The sequence below is a fragment of the Stigmatopora nigra genome, chromosome 18 (assembly GCF_051989575.1).
Source record: "Stigmatopora nigra isolate UIUO_SnigA chromosome 18, RoL_Snig_1.1, whole genome shotgun sequence".
Taxonomy (NCBI): domain Eukaryota; kingdom Metazoa; phylum Chordata; class Actinopteri; order Syngnathiformes; family Syngnathidae; genus Stigmatopora; species Stigmatopora nigra.
Window position 1 is genome coordinate 8,096,243 of NC_135525.1, and position 7,279 is coordinate 8,103,521.

The 7,279-nt window shown below is 40.1% G+C and overlaps 1 long non-coding RNA gene across 1 annotated transcript; it reads right to left on the bottom strand.

Moving 5' to 3' along the window:
- Positions 1-123: 123 nt before the first annotated feature.
- LOC144211795 (uncharacterized) lies at positions 124-1,736 on the bottom strand. Its single transcript, XR_013329659.1, has 3 exons — positions 1,612-1,736; positions 304-353; positions 124-222 (listed from the first exon to the last, which is right to left on the bottom strand). It is a non-coding gene; the product is annotated as an uncharacterized LOC144211795 (long non-coding RNA).
- Between the last annotated feature and the right edge of the window lie 5,543 nt (positions 1,737-7,279).

The following is a 7,279-nucleotide window of genomic DNA, read 5'->3' on the forward strand; positions in this document are numbered from 1 at the left end:
AGAACAAAAACGGGGGGATTAACACTTAGAATATTAGAAGAAAAAAACATTCTTGCTCCAACATTAAATGACAACCTTCTTACTTTAAAGATCTAGTGGAAATGAATGGCCAGTGAAATGTCATCATGATTTAGGCTTTTATTGAATTTGGATTTTCAGAAATACAGACACCATATGATGCAAGAGAGACATCTTCAAGTGGGCAACCAAGATACCTCAGGCCTGTTGCGTGGAAGAAAAATAGCAAAAGTTAGAATATATAGAGACTGGAGATTCAACTTTTTTTGTGGGGGTAAGTTTTACCTTGATCAGTCCCAGTCTCCCCTTCTGTAACCTCAAGAGTGATCTTGGTGCTAAACAGAGAAAAATTGCACACAAAAAAGAACAAGTTAGCATATATACAGCCTGGAGATTTTTTTTTTCTTAATGGTAAGTAGTTTTATCTTGATGCTAAACAGTGACAACTTCATTTGGGGGTTGGCAACCAATTACAGCATAGAGAAATCTTACAAGAATTTTAATAAACGATAAAGGTAAAAAAATGAAAATAAGTTAGCGATTAAATATACAGACTGAAGTTAACAGCTAGGTAGGACAAGGGTGTCAAACTTGGGTTGGTTCGCGGGCCGCAATAAGGTCAACTTGATTTCACGCCAGCTATACTATTTTTGAAATAGTTAGATATTTTTTTCTATTTAAATTGGATTTAAAAAACTGCATCGAAAGCCCTAAATATTCAGTTTTTTTATAGATCTGAAACAAATGTTTGAGCTTTTTTTCTCTTCATGAGGGAAAATATCTTGTAATAATTTGTTTTTCATTTCAAAAGGAAATAAAATATTTTGAGGAAATTTTGCAATATTAGTGTGGAAAACAATTTTTAAAATAAATTTGTTTTAAGATTTTACAATATGCTTTCTTTTAACTTAAAAACAAAAAGTAAAACATGGATTAAAAACAATTATTGATTTAAAAAGGGGGAGATGAGGTAACATAATATACATGTATAATCTTCATTTAAATTTGATCCTAACAGAAAGTCAGCACTCATGATTTACTTTCTCGGGCCGCACAAAATGACACAGCGGGCCAGATTTGGCCCGCGAGCCGCTGCTTTGACACCAGTGTAGTCTAGGAGAAAGTTGGCTTAAATTTTGTATACGTGATTCTTTTGTAAAAACAGAACCATTACAAATCGGGAACGGGTGTTTAGCACCCAGAATGAAAACGATTACATACAAAACAACAGAAACTAAGGCGTGCCCCTGGATGTCATTCTAGAGTGATCACTTACCCAGGAAACTGTCGGTTGATGTCTTGCATTGTTTGATTAAATCTAAAGTATTGCTACACGACTCAATAATGGAAAGAAAACGGAGAACATGCTTTTTAAGTCAAATCGTGACGCCAACACTAATGCTGACTAGTAACATGATGTGGCACAAAGCCAGTCAAGAAAAGAAGCCCATACTTAAATTGTCGACGGTGTGTTAAAGCTGGCATTAAACTTAGACATTTGTTGGCGTTTTGGGGCTCAACTAATTGCTGAAAGATCTCCCGATCGCGTGATTAAAACGGATTTAGGCCAGTGAATTGCTCGATTATTCTTACCGTGAGCGTCCATCAACAGCGTTCCAAAAGGAAAAGTTACTGCGCATGCACTCAATTAGTAACCACGCTGCGTCGATAATGGGCGTAACCACCACGCCCACGTTGTCCTGTCACATTGAAAGTGGAAAAGATGGTGAGTTGCTTACCGCGCTCCTAAGAGGTGCTTTGTCCTCCCAACCCGTCTATGTTTAGAAGATGACGAAGAAAAGTCGTGAGTTGTGTGGTCCTGATGCTATCTCGACTGGGGTTGAGTACATAAAGCCAAAAGAAGTCCATCTGGTCCTGCAGTAAACATTTTAATCACTAGAGGACAATATTGCATCAGTTATTGTAATAGTGCCAGAAAAGAAATGGGTGGAAAAAAGAAGGGTTCTTTCTTTGATAATAATGAATGCAAAGAAAGTTTCCAAATTGCTATCTAACTAACTAATAATTTATGGGTACTTGTTTAGAAAAATGTTTGTTCTATTACAAGAGCAAACTGTAAAAAAGTTAACAGATCTGTGCTAGCAATATGATAGAATATGCAGATTGTGCAATAAAATATTGCCATATATTTAAGTATAGAAACACCTTGATTATTTAATGTATTGAGAAACACATTTTCAAAATAACTGGAATTTTCCCTTTAATATCTTATAATATTGGTACACAAATGTGGAATCACCATATATCATATCAGGGGATAAGCATTACTCAAAATAAACAAATGAATGCATATTTTGGAAAAATATGCTGAAATATTATGCATATAAAATAGTGCATCCCAGAGTCTTCTACTTTTGACCCCACTGACCTCTAAACTGATGTTGAAGGAGGAAACCCAGCTCGCAACTTTCCAAATCACCTCCCCCAAAAAGTTTTGTCATCTTTCATCCCACACCTCTAAACTGCCTTCATAAATCCACTCTTATTGTCCCATAAATAGCTTCGTTTAGGGCGGGATTTAAAGTGAGGAGTGCCAATGGGGCGGCGGCGGTGGGGTGCCACGGCTGCAAAAAAAAAGCCCACCTTTTGATGTCACATCTATTCAAAAGGTGCCGCCGACGTGCCGGCACATATGCCGTACCGCGCCACACACACACATATGATATGAAACTGTTTTAAAATGCCACCATTTCCTCTAATGTCATTAAATCCGCCCGTGCAGGGGTCTTTAAAAGTCTTGTGCACCCTCGTGCCTGATGTCGACCTTAAAAAAAATAGAGAATGAGGTCTTTTTTGTGGTATTGAGACAGAATAACACAGGCCCATGTTTTCATGTGGGTGGTCACAAGCGTTTTTCTTCATGTGGATTTTATTACACGTGCACAGAGACACACGCAATGTATTTCATTAGCCCAGCAATTAACAGCAATGTCACTTTGACATGCTGTGAAAGCCCCTCGGAGTTGGATGACAAACTGAAGGAAAAAGTTGTTGCTCGGAAGGTGGTCCGCCACATAACTTCTGACGCAGTCTTTGATTTGGATTTCAAGGCCTTCTGGACACGTGCTTCCGCTCCAAAAAGGGAAGGTTGAAATGAAAGATGAAAACAAACAGCAAGACATTAAGTTGAGCTACTATTTAATGTTTAACATTTGACATTTTTGCCCAAGCTCAAAAGAAGGCGGTCACAAAACTCTCTTCCTGCCTTTTTTCTTTCTCTTATTCCAATTTAATTTTCATTCCTACTCCCTATGTGCATACCTTCCCTTGTGGCTTTCTTTTTACATATCTGCTTTCTTTCCAACCAGCCTTTCTTCCTTCTCTTTTTACTTTCTTCCTTTCCTTTTCTTCCTGCTATCAATCTTACTCCCTTCACTTAAAATACAATTATAATCCATTCTTTCCTTCCTTTTCTTCGTCCATTCTATCATCTTTACATTAACGCTTCCTTTTTTTCAACATTGTTTCCTTCCTTTTTTCCCTTCTCACTTCACTTGAGGAGAAATTAGTCCCATTAACCCTTTGCAAAACTCCAAAATAAACATTTTCAACACAACTAGTGTGCTAGAAACACACCAAAAAAATGACTAGAGCTTTTCAGCCTCTTCAATCCTTTGTTCCTTTCAAGCAAATCAAAATCCAGAATGCTTGCATGCAGAAAAATCTGGAAAATCTGTGCAGTCGAGTTACATGCAATGATTATGATTCCACAGTCCAAGTTAACAGATGAAATATTTGCCCATATTTGTCACTAGACAAAATATTAACGAGTCATACGACGAATCAGACGCTTTCCACACGGACAGCTGTCGGTTACCACGGCGTTGATGACAGCTGGCGTTCCAGGTGCAGTGCGGGCAGCTGGAAAGCCAAAGAATGCATGTGTGTGAGATGTTTGTGATGCTGGTATCTCTGCAGAAAGATATGAGGGAGCTGCCATTGAAGCCACAGGTGCGTCGAGAATGAAGAGGGCGTGGGAGAAGGTCCTAGAAGAGCGGAAGGGGAGATCCACATCCACGATAAGGGTGAGCTAAAAAAAAAAAAAAATCAGCCCACAAGTGACATCATCTAGTGTAGAAATATGACTTCACTATCAAACTCTTGTTTCACCTCAAATTTCATGCACAACTTGAAAATGTTCATCCCATTCTGAATATTTGGGGAAATATTTCCCCCATTGCACCTGCAGTGTGACCATTGGTTCTCATTCTTTTCTTCCCGGTTGCCTTCTCACGCATTCTCACCTGGGAACATTCCGAGCCTTAAACCGCCACCCCCCCACCATCACTCACCACTTGGTGATTACCAACAAAGCCGGCCGCCGAGGCCACGAGAACGCAGCCGCCGTTAAGTAAGAAGAAGAGGAAAGGTACCCCCCCCCCTCCCAACCCCCTGCTTCTCTTTCTCCATTCCCAATAGTCCTCCATCATTCCCGCCTCCACAGACGATGAAAAGCCTTGTCAGTGCGGCTTAAGCACGAGCGGCAGGAATCACCTGGAGCAACGACAGCGACAGAAGCTGAACTGTGCCTATCTTGCTCTCAGCTTGTGTCACTTGAAGGCAATTTGGGGATTTGAAATCAAATAAGATTGAACCAGCACACTTCTAGATGAGTTTCTGTCGACAACTAATAATGAGAAAACATCTGTTATATGACTTTGCGGGCACTCTTTCAAGCTCTAACTGGATTTGGAGCATTTTTTTTAACTGTCAGCCACTTCTTATTGATTGGATTGGACGTCTAACGACGTCAATGGAAGTGAAACATGATCATTGACTAGGCACTTCAATCTGTTAACCCCATTTGCAATCCTCAATCCATCATATGGAAAGCATCAAAGCTCATTCCCTCCCTGATTCTAATTTACAATGACGGTTCTCGTGCTTTTCCGTGCTTTTCCGCAACTTTGTCAAATCTGGAAAATTCTTCTTCGGCCGCTAAGAATCTGGAATCTGTCATCTAGACTTTTATGACATCCCACTTCAACGACTCACCGTCCCCCTCAATAGAAGCTCTCTGAGACTTCAACGAGTTAATCAGTGCCCACAGACGCCAATGGGTGCTTGGGAAAAAGAGTACCGCCACTTTAGGTACACGTGCGATTTAAATTTGAATGGCTGCCGATTACATCATTGACAAGGCTCCGGATGTTTGGATGGAGGACCGCTAGTAATCCCCAGGTAGGGTCAAGGTTAAAAGCAATAGACAGGCTTTTGGGCGGCAGTTTGACAAAGACAGAAAACATTTCCATGCCGACACATACAAACACGGGGTTTAGATACACAGACAAGGGTTCATGACAATAACGGACGGCTGTATTATACAATCACATGGACAGAACACACAAGGAAAAAACACCCAGCTTCCAAACCCCAACAAAACATGACAAGTGAGCCTCATAAAATATCAGAGAGGAACCATATCTGTTCCTTTAGACTTATATTTGTCCAAAACTTCATCAAAAAGACAGTGACAATAAAAAGCATACCTCCATGTCTTATTGAATTATCAATTAAGTAAAATTAAAATACATTTTTTATTGATTTGATATCAGAAGTGGGAAACATTTGGAAAAGTATGACAAAGAAGGAAAATGTGATTCAAATATAGCACTGAAGGATTGTGGGACAGAAGGCTGAGAGGTTGGAGGTGCAGGGCAAATCCAAACATGGCAACAAAAAAAAAAACAAGAAAAAGAGTCTTGCTCTCTGCCTGGAGAAAAAGAACCTGAAATCGATTTCATGGAGGAGCGGGACGGATACAGAAGAACAAAATGGAGAGGGTGGAGGGTCGGCGGTGGGGTGTTATTTGTGTAAAGATTTAAATCATGGGTATCCAAACTATGGACACTATGGCCAACTATGACCCAGGAGTTTTTGGCCCTGTGATCCTTTGATTTTTTTATTTTGTGAAAGTGAGTCTCGAGGAAAAGGTTTCGACATCCCAAAGAGTTAAAACTTCATATGGTGTTCCACATTTCCCCTTCACAATACAAACTAATAAAAACAAATTCAACCACACACTGGCCCATGTCTTACTAATTGAAACACCACATCAAGGTTTTATTATCTAACCGTGGCTAATTATCATACCAGTCTACCATTACACTTGGGCACTACCTGGGGAGTTAACACCACATCAGGAGAATACAATGTAAACTTTTGATCTTGTTAGTAGAGACATTTTTGGTTAAAGTAATTAGACAAAATAGCCTCAAAGAAAGAATGACTTACTGCACATTTAAGGTCAAATAAATGGTTTAGATGCATTTCACCTTTAAAAGTACTTTGATCCACTGTATAAATGTTGTTTTCAAAGCATATTATTAATCGTAACTAAATACTTAATATAGGTTTCTATTTAATATAATAAAATGCATTCATTTCACATTGAAATGATTGTATATAGCAAATATGCAGTCCAGGCCAAAAGACAAAATATGGCCCATTCCGCCTTCCATCAAATCCAAGGACTTTCCCTGCCGTAAAATCCTAACTTTCCTTTTCTTTCCCCCCTCCTTCCTCCCATGCTTCCTTCTTGTCTCCCACTCTCCCTTTCCTTAGTTGTTTCCCCATCTTGGCATGAGCTGCAGCATCTCTTTTAAGGCGCGCGTCAAGGGAGCTGTCTGCCTCTTTCAAAGGCCTTTGTGTCCGGCCTTTCTTCCCCTTAATTTGCTTTCCCCAAAACACTTTCCCATAGCACGGTTGTCTCGTCCCCCCCACCACCTTGGCCCTCGAACCCCCAACTAACTCTTCGTTCATGGGTTGGAAATCACAAAGTGTAATATTTCAGAACCCCTATTATTTTGGGAGTCATTGATTTGAAGTGTAATTCTGTCCAGTAAAGATGTGAATCTTAACATAGTATGATATTTTTCTACCATTACAAGATGAACCATAAAATGCTGTTAGACTAACGTGGGTGAACAACGTGTAGAAACAAGCGTGCGGCGTGTGGTCCCTGGTGGGGGCCAAGTGACGGCATTTGTTCCTCGCATGTGTTGCGGTGGTGTCCTCACCTCCGGCGAGCCCATGTGCTTTTAATCCAGCCTGCATGGATGCACTCCTTGGCTCCATCTGCATCCCTTTTTCTCCTTCTCTTGTGTCTCTTTGCTAATCCCAAGGCACCATTCCTTCTTTTTTGACACCACCATTCCATCCATTTTCAGGAAGTAGCAGAGGATGAAACAAATAAAAATGGTCTGGATTAGAAAATTGATTCGGAAGTGGCACAGAAAAA